Source organism: Peromyscus leucopus, chromosome 2 (genome assembly GCF_004664715.2).
Source record: "Peromyscus leucopus breed LL Stock chromosome 2, UCI_PerLeu_2.1, whole genome shotgun sequence".
Lineage (NCBI taxonomy): Eukaryota > Metazoa > Chordata > Mammalia > Rodentia > Cricetidae > Peromyscus > Peromyscus leucopus.
Window position 1 is genome coordinate 108,268,268 of NC_051064.1, and position 19,921 is coordinate 108,288,188.

Below are 19,921 nucleotides of genomic sequence, written 5' to 3' on the forward strand. Positions count from 1 at the left end.
TCAATGCTCTTAACCACTGAGTCATATCTCCAGTCCCTTGAATGAGAACGTATGTCACCTAGTCTGGAGCTCCTACTTTGCCATGGTTGCTTACCAGGATGGATTGTGGAAAATTCTACAAGCCTCCATGATTGCTTTGAAGTTAAACTCTGTTTGGGAGATATTAGAGATTCATTATGCACTTTGGGCAGCAAGGGTCATGTGACCCAACTACTTTTAGGTAGTAGATGACCAGAGAAAGCAGAGAGGTGGGGAGGTGATAGAAACTCAGAGCAGGGAGTCTGTCCATGAAGTCAACTTGAGAGGAATAGCAAACCCTGAGCCAGGGTGGGAAACAGGCTTCCAGGGGTAGAAGGCAGTGGTTGAAGAGTGTGTAATGCTGCTTGTGGGGCTGCAGTCTGGTTCTCATCTCACTGGTAAAGCTCATCAGTTGTACCCACACTGCCTGCCTCACTGCCTGGCTAGGCATGGGCAGCTCTGGCTGGCGATCATCTATGTCACCCTTTGAAGAGGGTGATGTCTCCTGGCATGGAAACCTTGGGTGGCCATCACTCTGTCAGTGGAGGTCACATTGCTTTTCATCTTAGGTACTGTAGGTACCATGTCCCGGCAGTAGCTCCCAAATAACCACGCAGAGGCTTACTATTAATTATAAATGCCCAGACGATAGCTTAAGCTTGTTTTTAGCTAGCTCTTATCACTTAAATTAATCCATTTCTATTAATCTATGTGCTACCCCAAGGCTCTGCCCTGAGGCTTATTTACCTCATCTACATACTTCCCATCCTGCTTGCTCTGTATCTCATGGCATCGTCTCTGACTCCGCCCTTCTTCTTCCCAGCATTCTTTCTGCCCTGAAAATCCTGCCTAACCATCAGCCAATCAGCTTTTTCTTAACAAGGAGAGCAACAACAGGTCTTGACAGTGCACACAAGTACTCTCCAGGTGTTAGCTCTGTTCCACCTAGCACCCTTGAAAGATGGTTATGTTTTATTTGCGACGGATAGCTTTGAACTGTGCAATAATTAAATAATATGCCAAGGACACATGATTTGTAAGGTCAAAGAAGTGTAAGGTGTTGTGCTTCCTTCCCACGTACCTTTTGTAACTGTCACCTCTCCCAGACGAGGACACAGTTACACAGAGACAAAGAGAATTTGCCTGCGATCCTGTGGTTATTCTGGCAGATAACTTTATCAGTGTTCATACCAAGGCTCTATGCTATATCAGAAATGCCAAATCTGGGCTGCCTGGCTTCAGAGCTTTTATTTGCCGGGCTCTGCTTTCAGGAGACCCAAATTCAAAATGCTCAGTGGAGGAAAAGGAAAGTTGGATGAGATGTACCCAATCAGAATTTACGAGGTGAAGCTGCTTCAAGCTGACCCTTCCCTGAATGCACTTCTGTCCATTCTTTAGTGACGAATGGAGTCTGTGCTGTGAGGATGAGGAATGTGTGGCCTGTTATAATGGGCATTCAAGTGACGGGCATCAGTCAGGGTTGAGATCAATGAAGAGATAAAGACCCCAAATTGCTGGGCTGATGAGGTCAGGTGATGAGGGCAGGCTGCCTTTCTGGGATCCTTCTTTTCAAGGAAATTGATGGAAGATGTGTCAGGCTGCACTCCTAACATTCCAACCCCAATGGCCAACTCTCTGAAACCCACGAATGTCCCATAGCTGGAGGTGAGGGGGCCAGGGAAGTGCCCTCATGATCCTGAACCATCCTGGAGACAAGGCAGCCTACTCTGTAAACTGCAGACATTTCTGGGGAAGGAAAGCTAATTCCACAGATGGTATCCTAAGCCCGAGAGCTGCAAGAATACCTGTCATCCTGGCTGCCTCTCTTCTCAAACACTGTAAACTACAGGGGCTGTTGTTAAGGCCAGTGGAGGCTGATGGCAGCCATTTTATCAGAAGCACGGTTTATCTTGCGCATGTGCTCCCCGGAGAGTCATCTCATTGATGAGCTAGCTGAACGAGACTCAAAATGAATGGCTGTTGGTGAATCAAGGTGGATAAAGCAGAAGGCTGTTCAAAGTAGCGTTGCTTGTAACAGCTCAGTAGATAAGCAATGGGGCAAAGTCTTTTGCAACTTCAAACTCTGTCTTCCCTCTTTCTCCAAAGACATTAAAGATCACTCTGTTCTCAATTCGCCTCTTCTACTTAAGGGGCACATGAGCCTCCCAGTGTTGTTTGATTATCCATGCAGCCAGGGTTAGACAGCTATAACCCATCATTAAGAAAAAAAAAAAATCATGAAGACCATTTTGTGAGCTCTCTTGCATACCAACTCATATGCTAAGTGGCCATGGTATCTGATCCTCAGATCAAATTGGAATACTTTGGTATGTAGGAAATGAGTTATGGAGAACACACGTGACTTTCCCAAGGTCATACAGTAAGCAATGGAGTGAGAATTCAAACTCAAGTCTGTGTATGTCGGCTTTCTGTGCTTACCCAGAGCATAATACATGCTTCTGATGCTGAATGGGAATCTGTTCTAATCTGCATATAGATGTTAGAATTCTACCCTCTGACTGCCTATGACAAGTCTGCTTATTTTCCACAAATTTGTCAGCATGGCAGAAGCTGGGAGACATTTTTGCTTTCTGAGTTTTCCTTTGAAAGGCAGAGCATTTCCAGCTTTGCCTCAGTCCCTGGCTGGAGAATGGTACCTGCTCCTGTCACCTGCCTCCTAACTCAAAGCACAGACTGTCAGGAAGAGCAAGGGCCTTAGAGCCTAAAGGATTGGGTACATGCCTATAGTATCAGCCTGCTCTGGAGGATGAGGCAAAAAAATCAAAAGTCTCCTGTCAAACGGGGCAAATTAGAGAGGTTCTGTCTCCAAATAAAAGAATCAAAAGGAAGGATGGAGATGTAGCTCAGAGGTGAGTACTTGCCTAGCACACACAAGACTCTAGTACAACCCCCCTCGCCCTGAAAACAAACAGGCAAAAATGAGCAGGCTGTGTTTCAGCTCTGCGTTTACCAGCTGTGCCTTGTGTCTTGAATCATCAGTTCTCACCACAAGTCTCCACTTAATTCTCATCCTTGTGTTACGATGATAGCATGTGAAACTAAGGACATGATTTTAAAAGGTGGATCGAGGAGATGGATGTCAGAAGTAGCATTGCTGAAAACTCAGGCCAAACTGGGCAAGTTAAATAAAACAAAAAAGACATCAACAACAAGAAGCCTCAGATATCCATGGTGGGAGGGTGGCTCAGCCAGCTAAAATCGGCAGGATGTTAAGCCAATGGTGGCACATCACAGCGTAACAGAATGCTATGCAGATGTTTCAGGGGGACATTGTGTTAAAACAATAAAGATATAAAACCTTAACTCTAGCACGCTCCCAGTTTCCCAAGAAGTAAGCAAAGCAAGCCAGCACCAGTGATGATGATCTTAACTGCTAGGGTATGGCCTGTGCGCCTGCATGAATGCACGTACAGTTTGTCTTTCCATTTCCCAGTCCCATAATGAACATGAGCTGTTTTGAAAATGAATGCCAAATATGGCACTCATAAAGGGGTACAAGGAACTCCTCTTTGGTCGAAAGGACAATTAATGCTTTTTCAAATGCTTTATTTGTGTGTTTATTCATTATTTTGTGGGGGTGGGGTACCAAAGTGCCATTTCAGCATCTATCTAATGCTCAATCATCTCTTTCAGTTACTATCTGGATTTGACTGGGTTCAAAGAAAAAACACAAACATCAAACTAAAGCTTGTCTTTAGGAACTACCTGGGCCCAAGCTATGAATTGGATGTGCCGATATGATCTTTAAAAAAACAAAAACAAAAAACAAAACAAAACCAAAACAAAACAAAAAAATCCCACACACAACAAAACCAAATAACAACAAAAAAACCCCAAAGAAAAACAAAAATACCTCAAACAAACCCAAACCACCCAACAACCTCTCTTATACATTACCCAGGAAGCAGGACAATGGGAAAGTGACCTCAAGGCTGGTATTCTGACTTTGCCACCAGTTGCTGCTAGGTTAGCTGTCCCCAGCATACCAGGGCAGGGCAGGGGGCCAGAGGAATGCATGTGGCCTAAAATACCAATGGGTGATCTGGGGACAAATGAACCTCATGGGCACAGTTTCCAAAGTTAGGTCTTTGATAGCGTCCCTCCTGGCTTCCTCTCAGACAGCGGCTGGTACCCCTTTCTAAAGGGCAGTAGGGGAAGGGTGGGAAGGGGACTGTCCCAGACTTGTCCCAGCTTGTCTTCGGCCATGATGATAGGAAGCGAGGCTCCTGGTAGGCAAATGGTTCTGAAAACTGTCAGGTTCCTCCTTCTCAGGCTCTTCCTGGCATGGCAGATTTGGCAACTTACATTAGGACTTAGTGAGAAAGGAAAGAACGCAGGATTTACGGGGTTCAGCATGCCCTTGGTTATCATGGAGAACGCACCAAGATCTTGCCAAGGTCATTCATTCAGGCAGCAAGGCAGGGCTTAGAAGCCAAGACTCTTCAGCCTAGGGCAAGAACTGGGGCCACTGAGTCCCAAATTCCTCCCCATGGTATCTGTGTCAAAGACATCGTCCACCTATCTGTTCAGGGTCTGCTGTGTGCCAGCCTCTGCCGAAATTTTGATGGACAATTCCATCTGTTAGAGGCAGATGATGGTGCCTCTAAATCAGCAGTTTTCAACCTGTGGGTCACAACCCCTTGTGTGTGGGTTGATTGACCTTTTCACAGGGGTCACATATCAGATATCCTGTACAACAGGGTTACATTACAACCATTACAGTAGCACTGAAAATAATTTTATGGTTGCAGGTCAGCACAACACGAGGCACTGTACTGAAGGGTCACCGCACTGGAAGGTTGAGAACCACTACTCTAACTCCTTGTGCTGAGGGTCCAACCTCCAGGATCTCAGCATTTGTCCCTAATTTAGTGGGACTGGTGTCTTGTAAGAAAGGGTGACTGGCTCTTGCCTTTAGTTCCAGCACTCAGGAGGCAGAGGTAGGAGGATCTCTGTAAGTTCAAGGTCAGTCTGGTCTACTGGCAAATTCCCAGCCACCCAGAGCTACACAAGGAGATTCTGTGTCCCCCCTCACCCCCTAAACAAACAAACAAACAAACAAACAAACAAATAAATAATATCAAAACCAAAGCAACAACAACAAAACAAAAACCACAGTCTGTATGTGTGTGTGTGTGTGTGTGTGTGTGTGTGTTCCACCTTGATCACAGACTTCAGTCAGTCTCTGGGGCTGTGAGGATGTGTGTTTCCGGGACTTAAGTCACCAGGCTGTGGCACATGGCTATGGCAACCTTAGAAGACATGGTTCCACCGGCAGCCTTGATGGCAGAGAGCACTGGCTTCAAGTGATGAAGAGGAAACACTGGCCAGGGGCAGTGAAGCAGCTTGCTCAAGGACACCAGCAAATAAATCCACTAGAGCACAGCGCTCATTGACTCTGAAACCTGGGGCTTTGAACTGTGTTCTGAGACGTGAGATGGCTTCGGTGAGTGTGCTCGGCAATCTATATCTATCTATCTATCTATCTATCTATCTATCTATCTATCTATCTATCTACCTATTTTCAAGGCAGGGCTTCCCTATATAGCCCAGGATGGCCTTGAACTCACAGAGATCCACCTGCCTCTACCTCCTGAGTACTGGGATTAAAAGTGTGTGCCACCATTGCCTACCATTCAGATGGGTTTTTCTCATCTAACAGGACACTATCGGACTGAAACTAGGGCATCAAAGAAACATGTTTATTTCCATTTACCGCAAGGATGGGGATATGGGCAAAATGCTAAGTCTCTTCCAGCCTTTGAGTGCTAGGTAACACATCCTGGATGATCCTGCTAACTCGGCTTTCAGGTTCTTAGGTGACATTTCAGTAAACTTCAATGCTTACCCAGAGGCAATCCCACCCCATTGAATGCTACCAATCCTTACCTACTTTCAGCCTTCCCACATTGTCTTCATCTGCCCTAAAGGTGACTCATTCCTTAGATGGTGGCTCAGTCATTTCTTCCTCAGCCTGAACCAGCTGCCCCCATTACAGGATAGGTTAGCTGCATGGAAGGTACTTGAGTCATTCCCAGCCCAGATGCTGCCTGGCTATGGCAACCTTAGAAGATGTTTTGGCGCATATTGGACATAAATACCAGCATGCACTCTTTTTAATTTTTATTTTATTTTAATTTTGTGTGTGTGTATGTGTGTGTGTGTGTGTGTGTGTGTGTGTGTGTGTGTGTGTACGTGTGTGCTTGCATGCACAGGTGCCTGCAGAGGTTAGAGGTAACAAATCCCAGTGGATCTAGAGTTACAGGTGGTGGTCAGCTGCCCAACATGGTGCTGAGACCCAAACTCTGGTCCTCTGGAAGAGGAGTACACCCCTTCTTAACCACTGACCCATCTCTGTAGCCCAGAGATGTGCTCTTTGCACTGCCACTTGCTGTGGCCTCATGACGTGTACCAGAACTTCAAATCACACGGTTGATTAGAGTCTGCCTGTCCATCTCTGACCACTCAGACTCACTCTACTGTTTCAGCTGTCACTGCATTCCCAGCACCAAGGTGGCATTTTAAAAATATGAGCTGAGTAAAATGAAAATGAAAGAGATGGAGAGATCAGACAGGTGGGGTTCCAACAGGGAGAGTGACAGCCAAGTGCACTTCCCGATTTTGAAAAGCCTCCTCCCTGCCATTCCTTGCTGTCCTCATTCAGCATCTCGAGTTAGGCGATGCACTTATAAGATTGTGAAAGTGTCCCCGTCTAAGGGAATGGCAGGCATTACACCCAGGAGTGGTCGATCACTTGGTGTGATGAATGCTGTAGTCAGGGCAGCAGACACTTCTACACATGGGCACAGTGGACTGTGATGTGACCCACTGAGACGGTCAGGGAGAGTGGAAGGGAGGCATCTCCAGGGATGAAGCCTGAGGAGAGGGCCTGGGAGGAGAAAGTGGGGGAAGGGCAGCCGCCTCAAAAGCAAAAGGAGGAGGCCCAGGGAGGGACACAGGCCATTAAGCACTTCTCTGAGTGCTCTGAGCGTGGGGAGGAAACCAGAGGCTGGGAGGTGCGCTGAGAAGGTGGGGTAGGCCTCCAAGGAGGCCTGCAGACTCCCCCTCGACCTCTGTGAAAGGAGGGGCAGGGCAGGTTGTCACCCCTATCAAGCTAAGCTTTTGTCCCCAGCTTGGGCCCAGCTCCTTTGATCCGCAGCAAGGCCATTGTTTCTCCAGCAGTGGCCTCTCTACTTGGACGGAAAATGCGGGCTTTGTTCTGAGACTTTTATCCAAGGATTGCCTTAGTGGGGACAGGCCGGGAGGGGCTCCACGGAGGAGCCAGGCGGAGGCAGCAGAGGGACAAGGGCAGCCCCTGTCTCTGTCCCTCTGCCTTGCGTGGGTTGCACAGCACTCTCAGAATCCCTCTTGCTCAGCACAGAGCAGGCTGTGTTGGGGGTGGGGAAGGAATTATGGGCAGACACATTCCACTTCTTTATTTTGGAAAAATTGCCTTTGTCAACAGTGTTTCCAGCCTGACCGTAAAACAAATCAGAGACAGCAGCGAGGCCCAGTGGTAACCCAGGTTCAAATCTCAGCTCAACCACTAATTGTACTGCCTTGGTAAGTGAATCTTGCCTTTCAGTCTTGTGCAAGGCAACAGGAGCCCACAAGAGGAGCCTTCTTCTCAAAATCCAGAAAGTGGTCATCTCTACCACATAGAAAGCCTTGAGAATGATTATTCCGTGCATTCATTCATTCACTCATTCATTCATTTATTGATTCATTGATTGATTGATTGATTGATTGATTGATTGATTCATTCATTCATTCATTCATTCATTCATTCATTCATTCATTCATCTGCCCAGTCATTCATCATTCACCTATTAAGCTGTTTCTTTGTGTCAGGCTCTGTGATCGGAGCTAAGGAAATATTAGGAAATGACATACTTGATTGCACCCCCCACCCCATGAAATTCACCAGGGAAGAAAGATACTAAATAACCTACTTGGGGCTGAGAATGTAACTCAGTGGTAGAGTACTTGGCCTGGGCTTGGGGCCCTTAGTGGGATGCCCAGCAATGAGGGGGGAAAATGTGCTGAAGAAGAAAGGCAGGTTGGAAGAGGCAGGACCTCACTGAACCTTCAAAGGAGTCAGAGGAGGGCCCCCCACCTCCGTGAATGTGGCCCTCATGATGGCATTTGAAAGTTGTGCCTTGGAGGAGCTGGAGAGTGGGAGATGGGCTACAAATATTACTTTCTACTCTCCTTCCCTGGTTAGACTCCTCACCAACACCCGCTGGGTTAAACTAGGGTGGGAAACTCTTCCGGCTCTCCCTAAGGAGCTTAACTGGGAAGAAACGGAACCTGGAACTGGTTTCTGGGGACCTGGAAATTGAAGAAGACACATACAAGGGAATAAGCCTGGGGACGGTGGTGGTGACACTTTCCCTGTGTCTGACCGAGGAGTTCTAGGGCCTCGCTGCTTCAAGGGGAACTCTTGGCTCACCTTGTCTTTGCGAAGGGGAAAGCAGATCGGTTTGCACCTTGATGGAGGCCACAAGCAGCCCTGCTAGAACCCCGATGAAGGGCTCTCAGACCGAGTCAGCGGGAGGAGGCAGTTGGAAGAGGAAAAGGAGGGTAGTGCTGACTCTCAGAGTCTGAGAGCCCAGGTTGGTGGGCGGAGCTGTTACTTGTATCCGGTTCTGTCTATGCACCAAGGATATTGAAAGAGAGCATCAGGATTGGTCCTTGCCCTATCTCATTGCTGGGGGGGCAGGGGGGCGGTTACTTTCACCCCTATTTTGCAGACGAGAAAGTCAAGTTTCAGAGAAGCCTAGTAATTTACATGAGGCCCCAGAGCCAATAAGAGGTGAAGGTGGACTTTGTGGCCAGTTAAGACTTAAGACTTCAAATCCATATTCTTCCCACTGTGTGATGCCGCTAGGTTAGTTTTTGAACAATGTTTCCCTCCGTCTTTCCCCTTTTCTCTAGTATGCTTTAACCAGGCATGTCTGAAGATGAAGTTTCCCCTTGTCTGCGTATGGTCTGCCCTGCCAGGTTGGAGTGGAGAATGAGGAGCCGGAAGCACAGTGTGGCAGGTGGGTCCCTTCATGTCACACAGCAAAGGCACCAGGGAGCTGGGGGAGGTTGTATACTTCCTACCATTATCTTGAGTCCCAGGTGGGCTCCTCAGGTATCCACTGATCTTCCCGCTCTCCCTCCAGACTTAACGTTAAAATCCCAAATACAAAGTTTGTCTTCTTAAGAAGCACAGAATCTTCCCTTTGTTTCCGACTTTTGATAAAGCCAGCAGCCAAAAATCCCCTTTCCTGCAGCCTTTCCTTCTGAGAAGGGTGGTTGGCCATGTCACTTTTTTTTTTTTTTAAACTGGAGCTCCCACAAAGAATGCTGCATATAATGCGAAACACGTGTGCTCATTGCTTGAGCACCCCACCTCACGCCCTTCCCAGCACTGCTAGGAGCGCCTTCTAGCTGTGCTGGGATCCTTGAGCAGAGGTGGGAGCCGTGCACCCTGAGAGAGGCCCCCTAGGGACCACCATTTCCTATGGGTAGAGCTGGACCTTGGGATTCTCTACAATTTTCTTTCTCCCAAACCTTTGCCAACCTTCATTTTCATCCTTGCAGAGAGTGAAGCAGCCCATATTCAAACTCAGATGGGTTTGAAGTGAGCCCTGGAACACACCCAGCATGTGCTCCACTTTCCAGTGGAGTAAGTTAAAGAGATGATGGATAACTGATAAACCACCTTGCCTCCCAGCTCTATGCAGCAGGTGCAGTATAATCTGTGTTGGAGTAAAGAATAAATAAATATCCCATGTTGGGAGGCTCTCGCATTGGGTGTGTTTCTGGAGAATTCTGGAGCTAAGGGAAACACTTTGCCACCCATCTTTTTCTATTCTAAGGACATGGGCTTGTCTGGTCCTGTAGTCCTTGAGCTTGTAGGTGCATTAGCATTCCCTAGTAGGCTTGTCCAAGCACAGACAGCTGGCCTTATTCTCTGGGTATCTGATCCCAGTGGCCCAGGCATGAGCAAACCTTAGCGCTGGATGCCTAGTAGCAATAAAGAAATAATGTAGTATTGGCACTGGCATTTGTTGAACATCTGTTAGGAGTTGCGTTCATAGTAAAACAGAGAAGGTAGGGTGGACTTATGAAAGGTTGTAGGGAGTATGTGAAGTCCTGAGTGAATGCGTATTGTTGACATGGCCATGGCCATGCTTCCTCCCCATAGGAGTGTGAAAGCCCTTACCCAGTGAGTCTCAGAGAGATGGCAAAGCCTTTCTCAGGGTCTGAGTGTGAATGTTGATAGTGTGTGCTGAAAATGTCCACTGGAGCTTTCTCTTCCCAGATGTTCACGGCCTGAAGGCTAGTCCCCAACAGAGACCAGTCCGACTGAGGTGAGCTAGACCTGCCTCCTGGACTCAGCGGTATACTAGAATCTCTGCACGCTCAGCTTTTTGTAATAGACCTGCCTCCCTGTTTAACTGTATATAATAAACCAACCGAGCTTCCAGGGTACTGTGGCTTCTGCAGCAGACAGGCCAGTCCACCTGATCCTAGCGTTTCTGTGTGTTTGTGTTTGTCTTTTTTTTTTTTTTTTTTTTAATTCCCTCATCACCCCTAGTCAGGATTCCAGGACCCAAGCCATGCAAGCAGCAGCAGTAGGTCTCCCTGGGTAGCACTCTGCTGGGGTGATGTGTAGAACTCTAAAACGTAAAAGAGAAGCCATGGCTTTATGCAAATTATTACGAGGGAGAGAAAGGCATAGACCAACCAATCTCATCCATGATTTGAGCTGGCATTCGGGGAAGGGAGAGTCACAAGCCTCAGAACTCACAGCAATGAACTGGACCCAAATGGGGTTAGAGGCTGAGGTCACAGTAGTAGTAATAAAGCTGAGGCCTGAAGGAGCAAGACAAAGGAAGATGAACCTCAGCATGACACATTTGAGGAACTGAAATCATCATGCCAGAGTGCACCACCCAGGTGGCCTTGACCGCTGCATGAGAGTGAGGACAGATTACAAATAAGCGGGGGTGGGGGTGGGATGGGGTGGGTGGGGGTGGGTGGGCAGAGGCTTCCCCGTGAGAGTGACGGCACAGGGGAAGTGGGAGACCAGATAGCCCTTTCTGAGTGAGGTGAGAGAGTCACAGAACATGAAGCTGTAGATGAGATTGGCCGCCCCATGATGTGATAGTCTGAAGACATCTCCAGGGTATGAGCTCACTGTGGACTAGTGTCCTCAAGAGGGTCCTCTGGGAGACATTAAAGATGGGGGGGGGGTGAAAGGAAAAAAGCTGTAGGTGAAGGGCAACCCAATGGCAGGCATAGAGACGGCGCTGAACAAGAAGCATGGGGCCCAGCAGCCTGACCTGGCAGAACTGTGCACACAGTGACATGTGTGACCTTGCCAGGCAGGCTGTCTGCTGATGACATCCTTCTCAAACCCCTGTGAGCTCCAACACACCCTCAGCACTCAGCAGATGAGGGCCATTTTCCCATTTTCCAGAATAGGAAACAAGCACAGACTGTCATGGGAATCACAGGATACAGGCCACAGAGCCGCATGGTGTGGCCCTCTGTCCTCTCTGAAGAGTGACCTTTCTCCTGTCTTAAAAGCTCCCAGAACCACCTGTTTCTTCCGCCTTCTGCTTAGCATCTAAAAACACTGTGGACATAGGGACCACTCTTGCCCTTCTTGTACAGCCACTTGCTGTGGTGTTGGAAATATTTGCACACTCATCTCGCCAAGTCCTTGCACTGATGGCCAGGGATGTGGACAGATGGGATGCTGGAGAGAAATGAGATGAAGGACCTGGTCAGAGTTCCCATCATGAGATAGTGGATCTGGGACCTCAGCCAGATTTGTTTGATTTCAAATGTGAAGAGCAAACAATATCAATGGGCAGAAAATGTTTAGAAACCTGATTCTCTGCCCGAGGTTCAGTGTTCCATGGGAAGGATTTCCAGAACATGATAGATACTTCTATGGATTCCTACCTACTTACATGCTATCTTCTTTCTGAGCGTAGCTGGCTCCTCTGTTCATCTTTAAGCATCTTGACAGTGTTGCTGAGAACTCTTGCCTGGGCTGGTCTCTATATCCCATTCATTTGTACCCATCCCTTTACAGAATTTAACAATTTTCCTTTTTTTTTTTTTTTTTTTTTTTTTTTTTTTTCCTCTTTGAGACAGAGTCTCACAATGTTGCCTTGGCTGGCCTAGAGTTTGCTATGTAAACCAGGCTGGACTTGAACTCACAAGGATCTGCTTACCTCTTCCTCCCCCGGAATGCTAGTATTAGAGATATACACCACTATGCTCAGCCAACATAGTCTTTCCTAAAAGACAGCTTCCCATGCATTTTGAAAATCATTGTGAGTGTGAAGAAACAGTTCTTTAATGGATCTCTGACTCCTCAGTGCCAGGCACTGTACAGCACATACGAGGTTCCGTTGGTCAATTGTTGTTGGATATATGAATGAGCAAATAAATGAGTCTTGTGTTCAGGTGCATTTCCCCACAGTTGGCTGGGGAGTCCCACCCTCAGTATTAGCCCTGAGGATGGTGAGTGAAGTGCAGTCCCATCACCAGCCAGCCAGAAACCAGCCTGAGAGCACACCACTGTGCCCTGTCCAATGAGGCTGCAGTTACTCCAGGTCTTTTGTACAGAGTTTACATTGTTCTCTCTAGATCAGTCCGGAACTGTGGCAGGTTGCTAGCTGCAACTGATGATCTCTTTTCCCTTCTTGCAGCTACAAGCATCCTAACTGAAATAGAATCTAACCTCACATTAGGTTGGGGAAACAACCGCCTAAGGTCACACATACCACAGGTATAACTGTAGCAAGGTAGACTCCCATTTCCCAATATTCTCTCATAATGAAAAACACACGTATTTTTTCCTTCTATAATAGATGGGTTCATTGGAATTCAGCACGCAATCAGAATAAATGGAGGCAGCCCTGTGAGGTTCAGAATACACACTTCTGCCCCTGTGACTTAGTCCCAGTCTACTGGTTCACTCTATTTGTTTGTGTATCTATCCATTCACTGATTCATTCACTCATGCAACAAACAGACCTAGTATTGGGCCATTGGAATACTTACAGAGAGTTCCTGCCTACAAGCTGCCCGCATTTTTAGTGGGGCCACAGGTAAGGCGCAGATGTGAAGACACTGAGATAAAATGGCAACAATAGGAGTAAGCATCGGGTGCCCCGGGAGGAGGGGACCTCTGTCTAATGCTCCCTACACAGGCAGCTGTGTCATTGGTTTTGTGTGCCAAGTGCTTGGCCGTGCTATTTACATTTACCAACCAACACACCTCCCACCTTTCCCACCCCAAGAAGGTGTAGTCATTTCCATTTTACAGCTGAGCAAACAGGCTAAGAGATGAAAGGGGACTTTCCCAAGGGCAGAGGGTCATTGATGCTGGAATCGGGGCTTGACGCCAGGGCTTGGGTCCTTGAACCTACTCTGCATGCATGCTGGAAACTGTCTTTCGTTAGTAAGGTGACACTCTAGCTGCTTTTTGAAAAATTAGGCAACTTAGTGAACTGCTTGCAACAAGCACCGTGGTGGTTGGAATCACCTAGAGTGAGATTATGATGTGGAGGTTGGGAAAAGGCATTTCAGGTGCGAGAGAAGAGCGGGGGCAGAGACAGAGAAGCTCACAACAGCAGAATGTGTCTAAGAACAAAGGAAGGGGCGGGGTGGCTCTTCCTCACCAGTCTTAATGCAGAAGTCACAGAGTGTCTCCCTCTCTTTTTACAGTTACCCTCCTTGTGGCCAGGACAAAATACCTCAGAGAACAGTCTAAGGAGGGATTTGCATTCATTGTGGCAGGGAAGGCATGGTGGAGTTCATGGCAACAGAGCCATGTGTTGGAGGCTCCTCCCCTGGCACAGACTAGCAGATGAAGTGCTTAAGATGGAACTAGAGGCGGGTATGATCTTACAGGCCCACCCCTAGTTACCTACTCTGCCATTCCAACTCTAGTCTCCATGGCCTTCAAAATAGGCATGCAAGCTAAGGATCAAGCTTCCAAAATATGAGGCCGTGGGGGACAGCTTAGATTCAAACCATGGTATCTCATAATCTATCTCCTAGAACCATGAACTGTATTAATATTTATTCTTTATAAACTAAACTGCTTGCGTCATCCTTTTGAAACAACTAAGATATGAGTTGGGGTTGGGGGTTGGGAACTAGAGGAGATCTGCCCAGTGCTTGATTTAGTAGAACAGCCTGCTATTGGGGGCGGTTCTATTTCATTCTTTCCCTTTCCAATCTTTAGTCTCACCTCTTGCACACACTCATTGAACACCCACCATGGGAGCTTGGAACCCTGGGATATGCATGGTAGCAGCAGAACTGGTCTCTGCTAAACAGATGTCTAAGGTGGACGAGAGGAAGTGGGACACACTGGTGGACTTCCTAGTTAATCATCAAGGTGGGCACACCAGCTACAAAGTGATCTAGGACTGGTAGGTATCTCTAGGAACACCGGGGTGGCCAAGTGTGGAAGAACAAACATAGATAGTAGCAGCCACTGTTTCTGAGAAGCCACAGTTGAGTTATTGAGAGGAAGTTGTGAGGTGATGTTAACACAAAAAACGATCAAGGCACTGTGGACCACCGAGAAAGGAGAAAACACCATGGGCTTGACCTGACCTTTGAGCCTGGCCTTCATCCCAGTCAACATAGTCACATTTGTGCATCATGTGCAGGGTCATTGAGGACATACCTCTTAATATATATATATATATATATATATATATATATATATATATATATATATTAACATATATATAGAATGCTGCATAACTGTGTGTGAGCCATACAAGGAGCCGTATTTCTCTTTCAAAAAAACTGAGGCCCAGAGAAATGAAATGACTTACCTAAGGTCATATAGCCAACACAGTTCGGGAACAGCCCAGCGCTTAAGGCCCAAGTTCTTTCCAAGAGAGCTCACTGTCTCTACAAATAGCACAAAGCATGAGGGAGAGACAAATTCCATGCACCTGTGCACCATCTACTCTTAGTTCCTTCGTTGGACCAAGGCCTGGAAAGTGCCACCTTCTGCTGTATCCGTTCAGTCTTGTGGGTGATCCATGGGCTCTGGAATAATCCACTAGGAAGATTTAGTTACATGGGTTGCCTGGCCTCTCTGTAGGAGGACCGATTAATCCTCCAAACTGTCAGTTCCACCTTAGCCTCGCTGCTCAGAGTCGGACTCTGAGCCCCGCTCAGGGGTCCTTGAAACGTGAATGGCAGCAGTCACCCAGAAACTTTCTCTGCAGATGTCTTGATGTTCGGGGCTTAGATAGGAAGTGGGACAAAGCTCTTGGCCTCAGGCACCGAGGCATGCAAAAGGAGGTGGGGAGTTTGAAGCCCTTGCAAGAAAAGGGAAGCAAAGGGCATGGACGTTGACTGGGTGTGCACAGAGCTGAGGGCTTTCCGTGCATCCGAGAGCAAACGTTACCCTACGGATCCGAAGGCCTCACAGCAAGCTGTGATGCCGACACTACAGATCAGTCACCTCTCTGTCATTTCTCTTGCTGGAATACCAATCTCTTTCAAACGACACTGGGGGTGGGTGGGGGCATCCTGCTCAGCCCCCCTACAATCCTATTACTTATGGTTTACACACAGAAAGGAAGTTGCTCAGAGGTCAAGCAAGGTCACAGAGTTAGTCAGTAGTTCAATAGAACTTAAATTTAGGTCTTGGACTCCAGGGAAGTTGGGGGGGGGATACTTCTAAAGCCACTGAACCCCTAAGAGGAAGCTGGAGTTGATGGGGGTAGGTACCAGCTTGACATGTGGTGAAGTTTATTGCTTGTGTGGCAGGGAGCAGAGGGGCTCTTTTCTCCATCCAGGGATCTGAAAGCAGCCCTCCCAGAGATGCCTACAGCTCTCATTCCTTCCCCAGGAGCCAGTCCATTGCTGGCATGGGAGGGCAGAGGCCATCCCTCAGAGAAAGACCTCTTTCTCTCAGGCAGCCGAGCTTGCCGAGCTGTGGCCTCCCTGGCCCTCCCCATGGGCAGGACGACACCAAGAAATCAATGGCCTCACAGCCAGGGAGCCACTTCTGCATAGCTCTATTTGGAATAATTGGAAATTCTCCCAATACCTTTGATTGAGTCCATTGTTGTTTCAGCAGAAACTGGATATAGAAAGTGTTTTGTCTTTTAAAGAAACTGTGATTATCTCCCCCAGGATTTTATGCTCGGGAGAGCGGGTTCCTTCTAACGCTCGCAGGCTTCAGCGATGGACACATCCAGGATCTAAATTATTTTGTAGAATGCTGAGTCTGTGAGGCTGGGGGAAGGTTAAGTCGTCAGGGAAGGGGGAGAAGGGTGTCTCTTTCAAAGGGAATGACATCAGCCTCCTGAGCACGGGGCTGCCTTTGCCAAGGGCCCTGGCACATGCGCTGAGCCTTCGGACCTCTCTGGATCACTGGCTACAGAGTCCCTCATTCCGGACTAATCCCGGCACTTGCTGGCTGTGTGACACTGGTCAGGCGCTTAAGTCTGACCTTCCTAGCAGTCAGTCCAGTTCGCTCCCCAAACTGAGGTAGGAAGGTTCTTGGTGAAGCATGTCCCTGTGCTGGGTGAAGTGACATCAACCCATCCAAAACATGACACTGGCTAATAAAGCACCTGCTTCGTCAGAGCAGTAGCGGTGTTGGTGTGTGTGTGTGCACGTGTGCACGTGTGTGCGTGTCCTGGTGGTGACAGAGGTGGTAGCTGGGGGAGAACGGTGGTGGTGTGATGACAGGGGTAACGGTAGTGGTGACGGAGGCACAATGACAGTGTTTGGCTGAATGTGTACTTCAGAGATGATGACATGCTATTCACATGACAGCAAATACAGCTACGAGTGAAAGAGATAGGCAAATGCTCTTGGGTATTCAGGCTCTGTCTTAGGCCACTGCTGACTACCTTTTTCTTTTCTTTTGGTTTTTCGAGACAGGGTTTCTCTGTGTGGCTTTGGGCCTGTCCTGGTTCTCACTCTGTAGACCAGGCTGGCCTCGAACTCACAGAGATCCTCCTGGCTCTGCCTCTTGAGTGCTGGGTTTAAAGGCGTGCGCCACCACCACCTGGCTTAACTACCTTTTTCTTTTGGTGTCTTTTGCATGTTTAAAGGTACTTGAGAGGGAAAAAAATGTGGTAGACAACTTTCTCCTATAAAATGGTGATAATGTCCTGTCCCTAAGAGTAGTGATGCAATGATTGTGTAAGAGAGTGTATTTAGAGCCACTCAAGGTTTGGTGACAAGCTATTAGGTCCATCCAAGGCACCACCTGTGGAAGAAGACATTGCTCACTACAATTAAACCTTCTCTCTGGAAGTTGCTATTAAGACGGCCAGAAGACTAGTCACGGGGCAGGAGAAAATATTTACAAAATATAGGCTGATAAAGGAGTTATATTCAAAGTATACAGAGAACTGGCAAACTCTATGATAAGAAGACAATTTAATCTAAATAGACACCTTATCAAAGAGATATAAGAAAAGCAAATGCTTATGTGGATAGAGGAACAACGTAATTTGTCATCAGGGAGTTACAAGTCATCATGACCACGAGGTGCCCTGCAACTGTCAGAAGCCATGCCACACGTGGTACCAGAGTTTCCAGGCACTGCTTATGAATGAAACTTGTGCTTCTAACACTTAGCTAGCAAGAAAAGCATGGCAGTTTCTTCCCAAACATTTAAGTACACTCTCACGGCGGGTGTAGCAATGGCATTTACAGGTATGTCTCAACTGGTTGAAAACACAGCCGAGCAAAACTGCACACTGCTGTTTGCAGCAATTTACTTTCATACTTTAAGCCATGGGAAAACTTCCATAAAATGTCCTGCAATAAGCAAACAACTAGACAAATAGTGAGTTGTGTGTACAATGGAATGTTATTTCCTGATTTTTAAAACCTGAGGAACTATCAAGCTATGAAAAGGGATGTCATCTAAATGGCCACAGACCACACCACCCCATAGACAGGCTAATCTAGAAACAGGAACACTAACAGGGATGGTAAAAGAGTCAGCAGTTTCCTGGGCTCTAGAGGATTGGAGAGAAGATATTTTAGAGCAACAAAATGATTGTGTATAGCTGTAAGTTTGTGTACATGATGGCATGCATTTATTAAACTAAGTAGTACAGAGCTGGTCTTAAAGTATCACATGTTAAAAGTCATTCAAAAAGACCAAAGACTTATTATACAATGTGACAAAACAATATAATCCTTAATATTTTTAAAATTTATTTATTTTGTGTGTATGAGTGTTTTGCCTGCACATGTCAAGTATTTGCCTGGTGCCCCAGAGTTCAGGAGAGGCCATCACATCCCCTGGAACTGGAGTTAGGCATGGATGTGAACTTCCTTGTGTGTGCTGTGAACCTACCCTGTCTCCTCTGGAAGAGCAGCCAGTGCTCTTAGCTGCTCAGTCATCTGTCCAGCACCCCTCACCCCCAACACAGTATTATTTAAATGTATGTAAAAATCACAGTGAAGGGGCCAGAGGAAAACATTGCTGACTTAAGTCACTTGGTTGATGAATGAAGTCTATGAAATGAAAGGCAAAATGAATTGTGTTCAAGTACTTGTTATGGCTTCACTCTGGAATGCCCAGAACAGGCTCGTGTCCTGAATAGCTGCTCTTCAGCTTGTGATGATATTTTGAGGAAGTGACATCTGGCTGGCAGAGTTGGTTAGTAGGAATCGGCCTTTGAAGGATACACCTGCCCCTCATTTTGGTCTGCTTTTCTGCCTCCTGGTCTACACCATGTGAGAGTTCTCACAATCTTCCACAGGCAGGGATTGAACTGCCTTTCCCTCTCTGGTGGATGGCTTCTGAAACTGAGCCAAATAAAATCCTCTATACATTAAGTTGGTCCTGTCAGGTATTTAGTCAGAGCAATGAAAAAGGAACCGATACAGAGACTTGGCATCAGAGAAGTGTTCCGTTGCCGTGTTCAACCGTGGGAACTAGATGGTGGGAAAGTTTGGAAATGCAGGCTAGAGAAACCCTAGAGGGTTACTAGCAGGAATGAATAGGCCATTCTGATGGGAGTTTGAGGACCAGAATGCTGATAGAAACACGGAGGATGTCAAGATAGCATAACATGTAGCCTGTGGCATGGTTGCTGCTCGTTACTTTTAGTCAGCTTTTCACTAAGAAAAGAGCACCAAGAACAGAGTGGAGAAAACTGAACATCATGTAGTTGGGTGAAGAGAGGAGCCTGAAAGTGGTTAAAGTCAGACAATGCAAGTGAGGGATAAAATGACTGGAGTTGCTATGGAGATTAGTGTCATTAAAGAGAGTCCAAGTACTTCGTACTAAGATGAAAGGAAAACTATGTTGAAGGTGAGACCCTTCTCCCATCATAGGCTCTAGGGCATAACTATGCTAACCGAAGTGGTGCCCTGATGGGAAAGGACTGCCTAGAAAATGTTTTCCCATGTCCAGCCATCGAAATACCCAAAGGCGGTGGCAATTCTGGCCCACAGGCACCAGGCGACATTGCATGCTAGCAGCAGAGTCTGAGGTTGCACCCTGAGTGCTGGTGTTGCAGGCCTGTAGAATTCAAGAGACATGAGAAAAGTCACCGAAGCCAGGCAATGTGCAGGGTCAGATTTCCTTCAGGGAATCCCTGAGTCTGTGTTGTATAGATCTTAAAGCCTAAGTTGCACTGGAGACCCTAGGATGTACATATATATGACAAAGAAAAACAATAATGAATATGTCAAATCAATGCACAAAGGGGTATCAATGGCCAAAGCTCGAGTAATTTGGACAACAAAATAGAGTAGCACTGAATTATAATACAAAATACGAAAATTACTCCTGTGTTTATATTGATGTAATTCAATAATAGACAGAATAAACCAATAAGGGGATGTATTC